Raw genomic sequence first — 16,913 nt, 5'->3', positions numbered from 1 at the left:
ATCCACTTTATTGAACTTGTTCACTATGACAAAATAGACTATTTAATGAATATTTATAAGATTTTTAAATACCAAATCTTATAGTTGCTTTTTATATTGCCAATAATATATTTATGTGATGAAGAAGGGGAAGAAAGAGGGGGAAAAGGAGGAGAACAGGAGAGAAAAAGGAGGAGAAGCAGCATCATTATTAGTTCCTTGAAGAAAAAAAAATGTTATTCCTAACAATGAAATGTTTAATGTGCTTAGATTTAGTGAAAAAAATATTGGGAGCAGGAAATTCTTCAAGCTCTGTCTTCAGGACAATTTGTCTCACTCCAGAAAGTAAGAAATGGGAAGCAACTGACTCATTTGTGAACAATGCAAAGAATACAGAAATCATTTCTTAACCAAATGATAAGGAAACTCTAGATAGGATAAAAGATAGTAGAAACAAGAATGGAAGAAAATATAGTCTAGATTTTATAAAAACAAAGTCATTACTTTTCCTTTCTCATTTATCTGCTACAAAAGCATGTGTAGAAATTGAGTCCCTTAGAAGAAAATAACATATGAATGAAAAAAATCAGATTTGGAATAATCACAGACAATCATAATCTAATGATTATCCGTTAAACTTTCTTTCAATATTTTCTGACTTATTTCCCAGAAAATTAACTTAAAGGCTACCAAACATATATCTGATCAAGCTTGCGAAAAGTACTTGTTTTCTAAATCAGTGTTTTTAAACTGCTGGTTTCAATCTTTCAGTGATCTGTAAGGTTAAGTGTTGTTTTAATCTTTTGTTTTAATTTGCTCTACCTTACACACACATATAAACTTTTATGTGTGCTTTGGGTCAAGGCATAAACGTATTTTGTATGAGTTGTACTAAAAAAAATGAAAGCAATCATTTTAAGGAACATGAATAAGTTAACTATATTTAACAGAAATGTTTCAAGACCTTTAGGCAAGATTAATTCAAGGTATAAATAAATGAATTGAATGCGTATGGTATGTCGACAGAGGGCTATAAGTAATTGTTCCTCAGCAAGTTAACTCCCCAATCACTGACCAAGGCACCATTCTCTTTCTACTGTACCTTAAGTCTCACCATTTCTATGTTTCACTCCAGTTTTATTGAGATATAATTGACACATAACATTATGTAAATTTAAGACGTACAATCATTGCAAAATGATTGTCACCATAGTATGCTCCCATCTCCATCTCATCACCTAGTTACCATTTCTTTTTTTGTCATGAGAGCATTTAGGATCTAATCTCTTGGCAACTTTCAAGTATATGACAGAGTATCATTAGCTATAATCACGATGCCATACATTAGATCCCCAAACTAGTTCATCTTACAACCGAAAGTTTTACCCTTTGAGCAATATTTCTCCATTTCCAGTAGTACTTCTTTAAGACTAAAAACATGAGATGAGTTTTGAAGTCTAGTTTATGATATTAGCTACTTAGTGGACTGAAGCTACAGAAGTACTGGCTCTGTGGGAATAGGAGATACAGAACATTCATAATGAGGGAGGCGATGGAGTGGTGGGGACCAGCGGGGAACTGGTAGGGGCAGAAGGAGTAGCTTGGATAGGGAGCCTGGTCCTCAACAGCCAGAAGACAAATGAGGTTGCTGGGTCAGGGGAAGAAGGACGCTTGGCAATGGGATGCCCACACTTGGTTACCGGGGGGCCGAGGGGTGGGGAATGGGGGATATATCTTAGAAAAATTATCAGTCTTCTCCTGAGAATGCCTTCACCAACTCCTCCTGGAGGAGTATTCCTCTAACTCTCAGTGAATTAAATATTTGGCCATATGTAGACTGTAGACTATAACTGTCAGTCATAGCATATGACTGTGGGTTCACCTTTTTTCTTTTAGACAAATAAACCTGAGTTCTTTTTAATCAGTAGAACAAAAAAAAATAAGGAGAATTTAAGATTGCATATAACTTTTCAAATGTGCTTTTTAACTAACCACCTTCTGAAGAACATAAAGCAGATATTTTATTATGCCATGAGAAAACTCAGAGGTGACAGGACCTACACAAGTTCACAAACCAGCAATTACTGGAGCAAGAACTAAAACCTGAATCTTTGCACTCCAAATCTTTTGCCCTTTTATTACACTGACCTGCTTTTCCACTTAAGAGGGGCCAAAAATATCCGAAATTAAAGATACACTTCAATTACCTCATTGCTTTGCCCTTGACCTGCCATGGCCTTAGGACATACTAAGAATATCCAGTAAACCTGAGGACACTGCTCTGGAGTTTTTTCATTTGTTTATTTATTCTCTTCCTCAATAAGTGAAAAAAATACTGTATTTCATAGAGAGAGCCCAAGGGTCTATAACTTACAAGATGCACGAAAGGAAAGGAAAGGAAAGGAAAAAATAAGCAATAAAACCATAACATAATCTTTCAAATCTCTTAGAATTTCCTTCAATTAATATTTAATTACTAAAGTATTTCTTTATACTTATTTAGATATAGATTTTGTATCATATTCACTCTGTCTATCCAGAAAAAGAAAAATATGAGCTTGTCACTATTTTGGTTGTTAGTTCATTTTGTTCATTAGGTAGAGAATAGGCTGACAGCTCTCAGGGGTTCGAAGAGGGAAGCTATAAGGGGTAGTAAATGGATTAAGAAAAAGAGAAAAAAACTCATGGACACACACAAAAAAGTCTATTTTTCTCTTAAAGGAAAAAAGAAAAATATGAGCAAAATAATTATGAGAAGTTATTCCTAAAAGTTCCTCATTTTCAGACTCTTCTAAATCGTTTTTGAAATTAGAGTGATTGTTTTTCCATCTATGCCATAGTCTGTGACATCTTAAGAAATTTCACTCTTCATCAAGTATTGATGCTGAAACTTCTGCTTTTTAACAGAAGACGCGCAAAATAATGTGTGTAAACAATCACTGGGACTCATGGTCTTCGAATAATCCTTTATTAGTTTTTAGAATGAAATATCTAGAATTGCATCTGTGTACTCATGCCACCAAAAATAATAACAGCTTCGCATGTGTGCAGGCAAAGGAGCTACCTCAGCCTGGCTGAGTTTTTTGTATGACACCATCAATTATAAGACATATCCTAGGTTCACTGATATTAAATAGGAGGAGAAAAAAGTGTATTTTGTAATTGATTAGATAAAATATTCTTTTTATATTGTCTTTTTACTTTCCCTTTAAAAATGATTAGTGAGAGATACAGATTAAGACACTAAACCACTCCAATTCCTTCCAGGGAATCAACCAAAAGAAGATAAATATTCAAAATTATTAACCAAGAGTGGTCAAACATAATAGCTAACATTTATTGAACCCTGCAAGGTGCTAGACATTATCATTTATATTATTTCTAATTCTCACAACTCTGCATGGAAGGCTTTGTTATATATTTTTGTTATATGTATTTATACATCGGAAAACTTAAACTCAGGGAGGTTGAGCAACTTGCCCACAATCAAAAAGCCACATATACCAGAGCCTTATTTCAAATGCTCCCAAGACACTTCACTGCCTCATCTACAACTCTCATCTCTTACTTTCCTATGTGCTTACCTCTATCTATATAAAACTTCTCTTTTGGAAACTGACTCATCCCCCTCCTCCACTTCCTTCATTCCCCTCTCCCTTTTTTTGTCCACTTTTTCTTACTCATCAGACACGTTAGAGTGAACAATATATCCTAATTCTCAGAAGACATGCTATTAGAATTCCACTCTTCTCCTTCTAGTCCCTGTTGGAGTTACTCCTGGTGTCAGGTGAGCTCATCTTACCTTTTTATCAGGAGCCACACCCATAGGCTCGTCCTCAAAGTTCCCTTGTAGCATCTCTAGTCTGTCATTAAGCAACACTCCTCTCCATCCTTCCTCTTTGAGAGGGGCCTTCCTTGCTGGAGGTAGGCATGGATGCTAGGAGGGGTTTGCAATATTTTCCTGAGAGATTTTTAGTTTCTATGGTTGGCCATAGGGCAGTTATGTTATTAAATAGTATTTGAGGAGACTATTTCAGCAGCCTTTCTTGTCATCGGGCCTTTACTTACGATGCTTTCTGTACTTGAAATGTTAGTACTCCTGTCATCGTCCTCCAATGATGGTCCGATATATTTTCTTCCATGAATCCTCCCTAGGATGCTCTGTCAGATAGGATTACTCACCCTTCTCTTTACACCCCTCTGTGGATCTTATCACATTATATAATAGTTACCTTCATGTCGAGCTGCATGACCTCAGAGCAGAAAGTATGCCTTCTTTAACTCTAGTGGCCTTTATGGCAGTTCTGTCCAATAGAAATACAATGCAGGCCACAAAAATGTGAGCCACAATGAAACTTAAAATTTTCCAGTAGCCATATTAAAAATAAGAAACAGGTGATATTAATTTAGTAACATTTTATTCAACCTACTATATCCAAAATATTACCATTTCAAACTGTAATCAAATTGAAAATTATTGAAACTTTCTATGCCTTGTTTTTTGTAGAAAGTGTTGGAAATCTTTTTTTTACTTACAGCACTTCTCAGTTTGGATTGGCCCTATGAAGAGTGTTCACTAGCCATGGTGGCTCAAGGCTACCTCAGTGGACAGTGCAGCTTGGGAACTTCAGCTGGAGCTTGAACATGAGGAGGGAGGTCTCACATTTTTACTGAGTGAAAAGTCAGTTCAATGAAAATATCAGCAAGGTGTGATGCTATTGTACATCATGGGAGAAGGAATAAGGAAAAATAGAAAATACTCATAGAAACTGAGCTTCAAATACTCAAATATGGCCCATGAGTAGATTAATTGGAAATGGGAGGTTTCAAAAGACTGAAACAAAAAGTAATACGTTTTGTAGCATTGTTAAATTACTCTGAAGGAAAGATTAATGCCTTTGCCAAAAGTGTGGTACTTCTAGCACCACCCACATATAGGCATTTAGAAACAAATGTATGATAGTGATAATGATGAGACAACAAATACATATAACCTCTCCATTTTGCAGACACCAGCAATTACCCTTACTATGATAGATTTTACCGTTAAATAAAATGTTACAATCAAGGGCACTGCTTTCTTTTACTAGTAGTTCTTAATCTAGATCATTGCTTCATGAATTTGATTAATATTCATTTCCACACAGTGCATATAGTTGAAGAGACAAGGCTGAATAAAGTTATGACATTTGAATATGTAACAAGGCTGCTCATTTTCTTCTCTCAGAGTAATTTATCCTTTGATAAAATGAAATGACCCAACTACAGCTACTTAGCATTACTTGCTTAGCAATTACTGTCTTTCAACTGAGTGCCATTTGAGCTATTTTATCACAATTCATGATGTTATCAAAATACATTTAACAAAATCAAGTAAGTAGAAAAAGAACAGGCACCTGAAATTTCAAAATGGACTTCTCAGTAGTTAAAGAAATATTTAAGATGGTCTGAACTTCAGAAATGTTTTTTTATGAAGATCTAATTGTGGTTTTGTTTGGTATTTATTAGTCTGAGAGTTTTCTTTAAATTTTGATAAGGAAAAGTAAATAAAAGTGTCAATACATTCTTTGATATTTGATAGGTCCTTGTTTTTTTAAAAAAATATATATTTTTATTGATTTCAGAGAGGAAGGGAGAGGGGGAGAGGAGAAACATTAATGATGAGAGAAAATCATTGATTAGCTACCTCCTGCACGCCCCCTACTAGGGATTGAACCCACAACCCAGGCATGTGCCCTTGACAGGAATCGAACCTGGGACCCTTTAGTCTACAGGACAATGCTCTATCTACTGAGCCAAACCAGAGTAGGGTGATAATTTCATAGTATCACACTTGCTACTACCCAAGCTAAGGTCCTGGGAGCAGTCTTATGTTCCTTCATGTACCTCATCTAATCAATAATAACTTCTGTCAGTTCAGGTTCATGTATATTTTTGAATTCCTCTCCATCTCCTCTGATACTGATGCCTTAGTTCAGGCTTGCTCCATCTCTTACAGGATTCCTACAACAATCTCCTAATTAATCTTTCTGCTTTCAAGCTTGTCCTTTCAAATTCATAAACCACAAAGCAACCAGATTTGTCCTTTCCCTGCTTGAAAAAAGTCATGCTCCAACCTGATTCCAGAGCCTTCCACACATGTGGTTTCTGCCCCATACACCTCCCTTCATGCCCTTGATTGCCCTCCATTTACTTGTATCAATATTGCACTGGTGTTCTTATTGACAGCAGGTTGGGATTGGGTCCTCCTTGATCTTTCATATATTATCTATATACTCAATTTTCACTCACATATAATTATGTGTTTATATGTCTGTCTCTCTAATGCTCTGGTTTCTCTTCAGACCGCATAAATCTTTCGCCTTTTTATATGTCTGTCTCTCCCACGAATTTTTGAGCTCACTGAGGTCAGGGAAAGTAATTTGTTTTTTAAACCTTTAGTTCTTCACATGATACGATATATGCCATAATCTGGAATGGAGAACCTAATTCCTAGTTTTTCAAACCTTAGATGCACTCAGTAAATGTTTACCCAGATGAATTAAATCTATGCACACGCCCTGAGTTGGATAAAAAATTCCAGAATTTAATGAAATATTCTGAAAACAAAATGATTACCTTTCTTGTAAGTCCTTGGTTTAAGAATCCACCCCAATCTTAGATGAATCATGTTCTAAATTAGAAATCAGGTCAGAAATGAACTGCCAGGAAGACCATAGATGTACCGTATACATCATTATTAGGTGGCGAGTATACCTGCCTGCCATCCATTCCTGCATTCAGTGAAGAAAATACAGCTGCTACCACTCAGGATCGAAAGGGCACTGAAGACAAGGAAGTTGAGGAGTGTGTGCGAGCCTCCGGAAACTTCCAGTTAGCAGAGGCATCCTGTGTGCTTAAAATGAACGCTTTTTCAATTATCAGAGCTTTTGCTTTCTTGAAGAACGTAACTTTCTTCTTGAAGGAATTTAAATCCCTGAATCTAAATTCTTTTCACACTTTTCTCACCCTTACATTTTCGGAAGACAAGTTTATGAAAGGTAATGAGCAGGAAGGTTTCCTTGTCATGCCATATAATGAGCTTGTTTTAGGAGATGCTTGAAGAGCAATTGTGAGCCTGTATTGCTGCATAAAAACAGAGCCTTCTAGGATATCCCTACATTAAACGAGCTAATTTGCCATCCCACAATGGTCAGGTGGAGGGTAGGGGCAGAACTCATTTTATGGTACATGGGAAGCAGCAAATTATATATTCATCAAAACCCATATTTCAGTGAGGACTTATATTGTCCTTAAACTGCTGTATTTTAAATTATGCTTCCTGTTTGACATTTCCAAAAAGGTTGTCTAATCAAATACTTTGTTGTTGCTTTTAAGCTCCTGAGTACAAATTGTTTTGTATAAATTACTTAAAATGCTAAAACACTGTTAATCATGAAGAAAAATAATAAATTGTATTAGATTTAGTAGTGAGTAAACCAAGTTAAATTCACCATGAGTTAACAGAGTACACAAGAAAGGCAAGAAAATGTTGAACTATTTGGAAAAGATTTACCCCTTCTAAATAGATCACAGTAAGTGTGACTAACAGTTACTAGAATACAGTATTCAAATGAAAATTAGTTAGCTCTTGTATTTTTATTTAATGGCATCTGCACTTAAAAGAGTATTACTAAACTATACACACAAATGCACACAAAAAATAATTGAGAAATGTTTTGTTTAATAGATTCTTGCCTTCTTCAAATAATATGATATTTATTAGCCATTTTATTTTATTATTGTGTATTACAACTCTCATTAAATTTCTTCCCATTTTAAACAATGAAATCTTATCAAATCTTTATTGTAATTAATATTTGTTGTACATATCAATATTTCAGTGGTTTGATATTTTAATATTCAAATGCTTTTTATGACATGGCATAAACATTAAGCATGTTTATTCCATAGCAATAAGCACTAATGAATACTTCCTCTTTAACTACTTGCCCGTCTGTACACAATAGATATCCAATAAAGAATGACTAACCATAAGTAATCACTGCCCTAATATGCAACACAGCTACTCTCAGAATAAACTATATTTGCAGTGTTAGCCCCTCGTGCTCACTGTGATGTCTTGCCACTGAAATCTGGGAGCACATCAGTGCCTGGCACCTAAGAGATGATTAATATTGGGGAGCAGTAGGTTATGGGGAGAAGCTTTGTACTAAAATGACCTCCGTTTGATTTCTAGCTCTGCCATGCATATCATGTGACTGGGCAGCTCACTTCATCTGAGCCTATTTTATTTGTAAAACGAGGAAAGCACGGCATATTTTATAGGGTTGCTGTGAAGACTTAACAATTAACATTACATGATCTCTAACATAATGCTTGGCCTGAAGCAGACACTCAATGAACTACTAGTATTTCTACTACTAAAATAATGATGTTTAAATGAATGAATGCAGGTTATAATCAGGGAAGTAAGGCAATAACCAAAATGCATATCTATATTTATCTAAATTTTCTGCTTGCCTTCTCCCTAGAAGTGAAGCACCTCTACCTTTCAGTACACAACTCCATTCAGCTCTAACACTGATCCAAATGCTGCTGAATGGGGGCGGGAAAGGAGAGAAGGCGTTCACGCCTCTGGAGCCCCAAACTTCACATTGAAATGCAAGTGAGTCCAAGGACAAGGGTTATGAATCAATATTGTGACATTTTTAATTTGCATATACAAATAGCCATGACTGTGTGGGTTATAGCTAATATCACTGAAGTCGATGATGGTGATATGATACAGAAATTATTCAGGAGAGGAGGGTTTGTTGTTTGAAAGGGTCAGAAAGTTTTCCAAGGGAACGCAGAAGGATGAAAGAGCATCATAGGAAAAGAAACGCTGAGGGCACCAGAAGAAACAAACGGCACTGGTGAGAACCCAGTTTCCATACTAGTAGGTATGAATAACCACTGGCTTTCAAGACATCAAAAATGTCTTATGAAATAATATACTTGAGAAGTATTGGGTTCATAAAAGTTAAACAAATGTCTTAACTTCGAGGCTTTCCAGAATCTCTAACATGTTAATGCGCTTTGTGAATCCTCATGTCGAAGGGAGCATTTCCCAGTTACTTCATCACGAACTTTTTGTTTAACGTGACACCCATGTAACGTCACCTGAGACAGGCTCACAGGCGTGTGGGGTGGGGTGAGGGCTCCCAGGAGGGGCTGTATACACCAGCCAAGGGGCTGTTCCTGTGTGTGAAGGACTTTGTGGGAAGGTGACAGCTGATGTGAGGGTTCCCATCACCTCACCCGTTCACCTACCCTGTAGTGTTCACAACATCCTTTCGTTACACTGTGTCCTAGCAGCACTGCCTGTGGGTCTGTCCCTGTGCAGTGATATCCTTGAACCTCACAGCTGACAGGAAGAGGCAGCCAAAGCTCAGAGGTGGTTGGTGGGATTTCCTAAAGTCTTAAGCTCTCACTTCCTCCAAAGAAAATGAAGAAGTAAAAAAGAACAAAGTATTCCTTAAAAACACACACATTTGCTTTTGAGGGCAAGGTGGGTGGTTTAATTATTATGATAGACCTTCAGAGCATAAAAAGTACAGGTAATTTTCTCTTTTCTAAAAGGTGATTATGATAATAGAGCTCTGCTCTTGGGAGACTAAAAGCTTTTTTCTCTGTGAAAGGAGAAAAGAAGCTTAAAAATGACAACTGTCAAAACAATAAACCTGAAACAAACATGAAATGCAAAAGGATCCTGAGAGTATACTAGCCAGCGCTAACTGCAGCAACATGCCACCGGCTGTGGATACATGCGTGTACCTATGCAGAATGTACACACCAAGTCTCTGCATGTATGTACATGGAATGAGACAACAGGAGACATGGCAAAGGAGGGGAAAACAGGACCCAGCATCTCCTGATCCAGCCCTTCAGTGTCCCAGCCTGTGCGTACTCCTAGGGAGCTAGATGGTTTTACCCATTTATAGACTCTCAAACACTGACAGATGAAATTCAGAACCATGGAACATGGTTTCTTAAGAATGTAGTCAACTCTCTTTTAACTGACCTTGAGAGTATGAACTTAATTCTAAAAATTTCATTGTATACCACTCCAGGTCATACGATTTCAATGATATGATACTAGAGGCTCGATGCACAAAATTCCTTGGCCCCTCCTCCCTGCCTGCCCTGGCCTCTTCCCACCTGCGGTGGCCACCTCTGCCTCAGTCCCCACCTGACGAAGCTTCTTCAGTTCTGGAAGGAGGGATGTCTGGAATAATCAGCATATTATGCTTTTATTATTATAGATGCTATCTTTCAACCTCTTGGTTCCTTAGTTTAATTATCTTTTCAGCCAATGATTTTCCAAACTCCAGGTTTTGAAAATAATTTAGGAAGTTATGAATACCATTTTTTAAATTAAGAAGAACAGAAGAGAATAACATAGCATATTACAGAATAGAAAATATCAGGATGCTTTGTACGTATTAAAGATATTAGTTCATTAATTTTTGCCTCTGTATGCCCCAATAGAATCATGATATAATTTTTCTTACTTTTGTTCATAAGAAAAATTGAAATCCATTCTTTTAGGTAATATTTGGGTGTCAGGTTCTCATTTGTGCTGTGGGATAAATCACATTACCTGCACCATGCTTAACATTATCCCCTGGTGTCCCACTCTGCAGCTTCTGGGCCCACCTCTGAGTTCAGCCACAGCTGTTTTGAATAGTTCTAGAAGGCCTTAGACCAAGGGTGGGCAAACTTTTTGACTCGAGGGCCACAATGGGTTCTTAAACTGGACCGGAGGGCCGGAACAAAAGCATGGATGGAGTGTTTGTGTGAACTAATATAAATTCAAAGTAAACATCATTACATAAAAGGGTACGGTCTTTTTTTTTTTTAGTTTTATTCATTTCAAACGGGCCGGATCCGGCCCGCGGGCCGTAGTTTGCCCACGGCTGCCTTAGACTCACTCTGTATTGATAACCTCTTGTATTGATAACCTCAGCATTAGAGGTTTCTGTAATGCAGCCTGGAATGGAGAGAGTTAATGTCCTTGGACGTTAACCTTAACCCCATATAGGCTAGAGTGTCTGAAAGGAACATGTACTACACACATCAAATATTCATTCACGGCTTAATTCTATGGTAATACTATAGGAAACTCTACCTATCATTGTCATGGATAAGTAGAAATAAGAAATATAAAGAGCAAAGCTTGGGACAGTGGAATTACACAACCAATTGCCTTTATATATAGGGCAGGTGGGGAAAGTCCAATTTCGAGGTAATGAAATACATTCTTTGTTTCACCTATAACTCTTAATAGAATCCCACATCAAAGTATTAATCTTAAATTATGTACAATATGCTTTTCTTCAAAATTTTTGTACTTGATGACAGAAGGAGATAAGGTGGTAAGCTCACAATAGATTATATTACAAAGGTGTACACCTGAAATTTATATAATGTTATTAATGTTACCCCAATAAATTTAATAATATTTTAATTACATCATTTCACACTAACATTATATTATGAAAGGATTCAAAAATACTCACCAAATAAGAGAAATGCATATGACATAAACATAAAACTTCTCAAAATCCTATGCAAAAATATGCGAGCTATAATGAATTTTTAAAAATATGGACAATAATAACAACTGTTGATAAGGATGTGTAACTATTGCAATCCTCAAACATTGCCGGTCAGAATACAAATTGTGCAGCTGCTTTGGGAAACAATTGGGCAGTTCCCCAAAAAGTTAAATAAACTTACCATTTGAGCCAGCAATTGTATTTCTAGGTACATATCTGAGAGAATTGAAAATAAGTGTTCACTTAAGCTTGTACATGGATTTTCATAGCAGCAGTATTTATCGTAGCAAAAAATAAATAAATTAATTAAAAAACCCACAAAACAAAGAAAGGTCATTCAGTTGGTGAATGGGCAAACAAAATGCGGTCTGTCCATGTACAATGGAACATTATTCAGCCATAAAAGTGAATGGAATGCTGATTCTTGCCACAACATGGGTGAACCTTGAAAAATTACGCTAAGTGAAAAAAAGTCACAAAGGCCACATTCTGTGTGAAGAAATGTCCAGAATAGGTAAATCCATAGACAGAAGGATTAGCAGTTGTCAGAAGCTAGGAGGAGGGGCAGTAGATGGGAAGTGACTGCTAATGAGTACAGTGTTTCTTTCTGAGGTGATTAAATGTTCTGGTATTAGATAATAGTGATGGTTGAACAAATTTAATGTGATAATTAAATATACTGAAAACCACTTAATTGTACACTTTATCAAGGTGAATTTTATAATATGTTAATTAAATATCACTTTAAAAAAATATGGTATTGAAGTCCCCCTCTGTCTTACACCATAACAGAAGGACATGAGAGTAAAATGCCACCTGGAACACAGATCCCAAAGCTGCAGTTCTTGAGAAATGCATATCAGCTGTGAAAGTGGGTGACGAAACCTCATCTATTCACGTGACTTAGATGATAGCCAACATAGTACAGCCACATGTAAACATCCAGCACTAAATGTACCAATAATAACAACATAATACAATATTAAATATTTCAATAAGCTATCATAAAACTAAAATTCCAAATCCTTATACAGGAAGGACTAGCCCTTGCTGCAACTAGAAATATAGTACCAATTCAAATTGCATAAAAATACAGTATGACCCTGCCAGGAATAAAATGAATTAAACAGCATAATAAATAGTTGCCAAATAAGAATGAAATATTTTACTTACACCAATCACTTCAAAACCCTCCACAACAAGGCATTTTTTAATGTAGTAGTTTTAGCATCATAGTGGAAGTAGAAAAATTTCTATATTTTATCTTAAATAGGTTTTCAACCAAAAAGGAAATTTCCTTTTTTTATTTTTTCTCCATATATTTCTTTCTTTTCCTTTGGGAAATATTTTTCAAGGTGTCCCTGGATTACAAGAATAGAAACATACCTGATAGGTCCTATGTGTCAATCAAGTTGACAGCTATAAAATAAAATTAGCTATTCTGCTAAAGTTTAACTTTTAAGTATAAATTTTTAGCTCTGGAATTTAATCATGTGGGTTCCTCTGAAATGAAAAGATGCCTAGTTAATTATCTCTATGTGCCACAGCATATTAATTCACATGTCTCCTCTTTAAGGATGCTATCCTAATAGGAAAGTGCTGCTATGTAAAATATTTGAATAGCCCAATCATTAGTGCATTTTGTACTTTTCACAGCAAAGGCTTGATAATGACAATTCTAATAATAGTTAATGAGAGGAAGGGCTAATTATTCAATCTGTGGTAACCTCAGTGAATTTTGGAAGTTGTCTCTAGAATCACTACATTAAAATGTACATGTCAAAGGAATGAATATGTTCAATTTCTAAAGTCTCATTAGCTTAGGCAGTAAAGGATGTACAGTAGAATTGGATATGATCAGTTTAATTAACCCCAGTTTGTGAAGACTCTCTTCTGAAGTTTTATTCTTCTTTGGTCAGTGTCACTCATCTAGCCATTAGATACATCACTTCTCTATTCCCTTAGAGATTCCCTTCCTGGGAATGGACATGGGTGGTTTCCAATATGTCTGACTACTGACAGGAATGGTACTATTGTACAAGCCAGGTTTCTGAGCTACGGTTATTAATAGACTATATGCAACACCCACAAGAATTTTCTGATTCATTTTAAAGAGTAAACTTCTATCTTTTGAATTTAAAAATTAAGATAATATTATGTTCCCTAAACACTATCATAATGGGCTTACTTGTAGAATAAAATTTTATACTAAATTACAGTTTTATACACCTATTGAGTACCTGGTATCAAGCAAAAGTAGTTCCTTGATAAATATTTTAGATGGAAAAGCAATGTATGGTAAACTAAATAAAGAATAAATAAATATATATTAGGACATCACTTTCCCTACTTGTCAGAATGAATACTCTGCATTAAGGCATCCATTTTAACTTAATTGAACAAGTACTAATTAATTGCTTGCACTATAATATATAAAGATCAACAAGACATAGCCCTGGAGATGAAAGTTCTAATACACAGGATACACATAAACAATTTATTTGCAACAGCCGAGTGTGACAAACGTTATAAATTTCCTAAAGAAAAACAAAATAATTATCATTAAAAAGAATGTGAGTATTGGGGATAACATAACAGAATTAAGCTGGCCAAGGAAGGATGAATAGACTAGGAGGACAAACAAACAAAAACACAAGACAAATAAAACAATAATAACATGGCTAAAGTAAAGAGATGGCATTATGCAGAATGGCAATTAGTCTGGTATGTTTAATGCCATAATATCATGGTGGGATGTTATTTGTTTAATTGGATGTCAGCTTGAAAAGGTAGCTTGGGAACAGATTAAAGGTACTGTTTAGTCGTATTTTACAGGAGATAGAGAGCCAACAGAGTGGCTGTTTGGTCATAAACAGAGAAGAAGAATTTAGCATAGGGAGAGAGGGAAGTTTTAAAAGATGACAATTTTTTGTTAATAGTAGAGGAAATTTTGTTGACACCTGGGGGCCAGTTGAGGAGGAGAGATGAAAGAGGCAAAGAAAAAAACAAACAAACAAACACTTGCCCTCGCTGGTTTGACTCAGTGAATAGAGTGTTGGATTGTGAACTGAAGGGTCTCAGGTTCGATTCCGGTCAAGGGCACATGCCCGGGTTGCAGGTTCGATCCCCAGTTGGGGGCATGTAGGAAGCAGCCAGTCATTGATTCTCTCTCATCATTGATGTTTCTATCTCTTCTATCTCTCTCTCCCTCTCTCTCCCTCTCTGAAATCAACAAAAATATTTTAAAAATACAAAACACTTGAGAAAAGGACTATGTTAAGGCCTGTATACCTACAGATTAATATTGAACTCAGAATCTATTTTGTTTGATTGCCTTTTACCTGACTGCTAATGATACTAGTCATCACAATAATTATACCTGTCCTTTGGGTTTTTCTTTTTATGATTAGTGAACATGAATAAAGAACTGCTAATACTCTCTTAGTGGCTTATATATGCTATACAAAATGTCAAGTACAGAAAAATGAGACTGATGGCAAAACTCGGACCATGATAGGTCAAAGGAAGAAAGAAAAAAGAGCAATGTAGGACAGGGTTGTGGAAGAAAAGTTGGGATTGTTCATACTGATGTTTTCTATCATTTCATTTAATTAGGAAAGAAAGGGTCTATTGAGATTAAAGTAGTAAGGTTAAGAGACAATTTAAGGCCAGTAAAAATTATTTGCAACTGACACAGCCAGAGCAGCTAGGGTATAGTAAAATGACATCCCTGAAAATTTAGGAACCAGTTGAGTTAAAAAGATATGCATTTATAATGGGTATTTCATTACCTTGATTATGTTATTTTCTCCATGAATTTTCATTAATTCCAGACCAAGAATTTTCTATTTAGGTGGTCTGGTATGATGAAATATAAGGACAAGTAAAACTAGGGAGCTGTTAGGAGCAATGTTGAGTGAGAGGAGACCATGGAATCCTGGCTAGATAAGGTATTATATGCATTGGATGGAGTCCTCCCTCAGCCCCAATTCACATGCTCAAAACCTAAACTCCAGGACCTCAGAATGTAATCCTGTTTGGATATAGTTTCTTTGCAGATGAACTTGGTTAAGATGAGGACATACTGCAGTAGGGTGAACCCCTAATTCAATATGACTGGTACCCATATAAAAAGGAGAAATTTGGACACAGAGACAGACATGCGCGCAGGGAGAATTCCACGTGAAGACTGCCAAGTAATTGCCAGAAGCTAGGAGAGACATCCTTCCCTTGTGCCTTCAGAGGACTCCAGGGCCCTGCCAATGCCTTGATCTCAGGCTTCTAGCTCCAGAACTGTGAGACAATCCATTTCTATTGGCATAAGTATCCTAGTTTACAATACTTTGTTATGGCGGCCATAGCAAATGGATACAGAAGACAAACAGCCAAAAGATAAATAATAGACTGAAAACCTAAGTATGGATAAGGCCTGGAGATCAGTGATTGTGAAAAAGGTGGAACAGGAAATGGTAGAAGAATAGAGGATGTGATTAGGGGAGGACATTAAGAGTTGCGATTCTAGAGTTGGGACAGTCTAAGCTGTTAAAATTCTGGGGTATGGCTGTGCGTGAATTTCTGAATTGGGATATAACAGCAATGCTAATATAGAATTATCATTTATAAAAATTTATGAGCATACATTTTTATAATATTCATAATTATTCCTTAGAAAAGCTTCTTAATAAGTTAATAGTATCTATCACTTCAAATCTGGGCAAAGTGTAAAAATAATTACGCTAATTTCTTTGACATGTTTGATGATGGCAACAATAAGAAATAAGAAAAGATGTTCGTTCCTAAAAACATACCAATACACTATATTATTTTCAAAAAGAATATGTTGTTAGAGGTGAGATGCAAAAGGCTTGGGGATTCAAAAGGGTACTCATTTACATATTGATATTCTCTTCTCAAGCTAACAACTGACCCAGTTTAACAGTGGGAAATGCTGAAGGTTAGAAGAAGAAATTTACTTGTAAACCTTGACCAAATTCTAGTGAATAGTTGTCTCAAAATCTTCGTGGGGTTCTAACAGAAGGATGACTCAGGAACAGGGAAAATACAATTAATAGTCTTTGAAATAATTCAAAGGAAACAGTAAAAATAGTTAATACTCTGTTGATAGAGAAATGACACTCAAGAGGTCAAAATAATTAGACTTCTGCCAGATTTGTGCAGTGTTTTCTACTTCTTTTATGTAATTACCTCAGAAAAGCACACTTCCCAAATGATTATTTCTTCTAGCACAATGAACAGTTGCTGGGAAAAAACAGAAATGACTTCAAAATTATTTCTCCTTCTTCTGGTTGGCCTTATCTTCTTCACTAGCTT

General features: G+C 36.0%; 1 protein-coding gene across 1 annotated transcript in view; it reads right to left on the bottom strand.

Annotated features, from left to right (window-relative positions):
- The window catches only part of GUCY1A2 (guanylate cyclase 1 soluble subunit alpha 2), a gene marked incomplete at its 5' end in the record, with an annotated part of 274,517 nt that overhangs the window by 40,919 nt on the left and 216,685 nt on the right, over positions 1 to 16,913 (bottom strand). The gene's annotated exons all lie outside the window — the stretch shown is intronic.

Source organism: Myotis nattereri (genome assembly GCF_964212035.1).
Source record: "Myotis nattereri genome assembly, chromosome: 9".
NCBI lineage: Eukaryota > Metazoa > Chordata > Mammalia > Chiroptera > Vespertilionidae > Myotis > Myotis nattereri.
This window is presented reverse-complemented; position numbering and strand designations above follow the sequence as displayed.